This window comes from Drosophila suzukii, chromosome 2R (genome assembly GCF_043229965.1).
Source record: "Drosophila suzukii chromosome 2R, CBGP_Dsuzu_IsoJpt1.0, whole genome shotgun sequence".
NCBI lineage: Eukaryota > Metazoa > Arthropoda > Insecta > Diptera > Drosophilidae > Drosophila > Drosophila suzukii.
In genome coordinates, this window is record NC_092081.1 from 6,724,783 (window position 1) to 6,727,690 (window position 2,908).

A 2,908-nucleotide genomic window follows, 5' to 3' on the forward strand; every position below is an offset into this window, starting at 1 on the left:
CAGCTGTCACAAAAATTTAGCGGCAAACTTTTGTTCTGCACTCTTCTTCCACATTTTGCAGCAGCTTTTGGGGGTAGAACTTGTTTTTCGGGAGGGGGTTGAGAAACGGGTTCCGATTTCAAGTTCGACTAGGGCTTAGTCTAGGGCATGGAAAGTGCGATTCTGCGGAGGGAGTGCACTCTTAACCCTTCACAACATTAGGGATTTTTCAATTTTTTGTGTGTATATTCAGTTCTGAAATATTTCTGATTGTTATATCATTTCAAATACATGAGCTGATTATATTTATTTAATCCATACAAATTATTTGGAACTATAGATATTGAGGTATGTAAAACACTAAGCTACTTAAATTAGTTTAATCAAAAAATATTTTTAGGAACTATAATAAAAGAGAATAAAATATTTTTCCAGTACATTTTTAAATTAAATTCTAGTTTTCAGCTCTTCAGAAGCTGCCACGCACTCAGTGGGTTAAGCATTTGCATGGCGTCCAATTGTTGTCCCAAGTACTTAACTTTTTCTTGCCTGCTTTCTTCCCATTTGTTTTTTCTTCTGCTCTCTCTCCCTCTCTTCTGCATTCTTTCTTCCTGTCAGCCTTTTTGCACGGTAAAACTTTTCCACTTAGCGCGACGTGTGCTAAAACGTTAATTTGTATGCATAGGGAAGCAATTGAAGATGGGAGATTGCAAGAAAGAGGGGGAGTGACAGCCGAAGAAAGAGGCGGAAGAAAGGGGGTCTGAGATGGAGAGACTGAGACTGACCACTGGAGATTTGGTTACACAAGTTCGGTTAGAAGGAAGTCTCGCGAAAGTAGAGACAGACAGCTATAAATAGTTTATGGGCTGGCCAGCCGATTCGGGTAGTACCCTATCTTCAGTAGTACCCTCTATGTGGAGTGCGAATGAGACGGATGGTGTGGAGTGGGCCTGGTTTATGTTTACAGACCCGCTTTGACCCACCTCGGTACTTGGCTCTGCGTGGAGTAGGAAGCGTTTAACTACCTTTGAAAGACATTTGATACATGGGCAAGTCGGGTTTTGCGGAGTTTATTTTTGTCTGCGTTTTCTTTTCGTTTTATGTGTTTTTCACCGACACTCCTGCTACGCCATCCAAAGCAGCGCATTACACCTGACACACTCACCTGAGATGGAGGAACAACAAGCGACACACCGGGGAAAATGGTTCTTAACTCTAAGGTCAACATAAAATATAATATCTTGAAAGTATAAATCCTAAAACCAAGGGAATTTATGAACTCTTCGTATGTATAATAACAAGTTCTATAATTTAATTTACGAATTTACTTATGCGTATACATTGGGGTAGGTCGATTTGTAGGTATTTAAATCGTGGAAGGAATCCTAACACTATACATACATATATGTAGTTACAAAATAATTATGCAGAACTAGTTATTAAATATTAAGCTTAAGAATAATAAAACTGAAAAAACAAACATTTTGATATGAAACATGGAACATCCCTACTTCTCAGTGCACAACATAACAATATAACACCGCCATACCATAACTTAAAGCTTCGGAATTTTGTTCAACCCTCTTATTTTGATCATATTTTCGCACTCTTTTAGTGCTGCCATTGATACGCCAGGGAGAACAGGAAGGAGAAAAACGCGGAACATTACCAGATGACTTTCCGTTCTGCTCAACATTCACATCAAAATTCCTCGCCATCATGCCGAGAGATACAACGCGCAGAGTCTCTGGAAACCGTTAAGATAATCATCAATGAATGCGCGAATGGGTGAATGAGTGGAGAGTGAGTGTGTGAGTGAGTGAGGAAGAGGTGTGTTAGCCACCCCACATGCCATTGTTTATATCCCGTGGACTCGGTTGTTTATGGTCGAAACGTGGGACCGATCTTCCATATCAAAGAAGTTTATTCAGTGGCCAATTAAATTCGCTGGCGCTTCGATCGGTGAAAGCATTTCATCAACCGCCAGCCACCACTTTCGATGGCCAGGGCCATGCGGATCAATTCGTCTGCATCAATCAAAAGCTGGCGGATAATTTTATTATTTTAATGCATATTTTCAAGCTTTCGATGCCTGAGAAGTAGGTCTTTAGAATAAATTTTAATTTCTTTGGATACTCAATTAAAATATCAGGGCTAATAGACTTGATTCGAATCATTAACACATTTTGTTGTCGAATTTGATACAAAAATTGGTCTGCACACTGTTATAAATTCAGTTAGTTTGTTTCAAAATTATATTATAATTACTTAAGTGAACCTCTCTTATAATACTGTAAGAACTGGAATGTTAAATGTTCCATAATAATCAATATACATACAATCAATATACATATATTATACATATATATAATCAATATAGATTTATATATATTTCCTTTATTTTGATATATGATATTACTTTAAACTAACGAAACTATTAATAATCATTTGTCCAATTGTTAAGTATACGCATTAAGTATACGTAATTGAGGATTGTATCGCAACTAGATGAGAAAAGCTTCGTAAACTCACGGTAAACTCGGCCATCAAACTTCAGAGAAGCCTGAAAGCAACAGGTGGCTTGTTCAACTTCCCGCCTCTCATATCGAGTCACCCTAATTCCGCGGCAACGGATGACCATAAACGTTGCACACTTTCAGGCTGCGGTGAATAAAAGTCGCTGATTAAATAAGAGCTTATTATACTAGGTTTAATTTCATTGTTTCCAAAAAATAGCACTAAATATTAATTATGTTTCCGGTGGCCAGCTGCAGCCGCCTCTTGTTTGTACCTGCGCAGTGGGAAGTGCGGAGAGCAGCCAGAATCCACATCCACAGCATCCCAGCCAGCTGATTTTCAAGAGTGGATCGCAAGCGCCTGCCATATAAAAGGGACCGAGGCAATATAATTCCAGTAGTCCTGTTCAGCG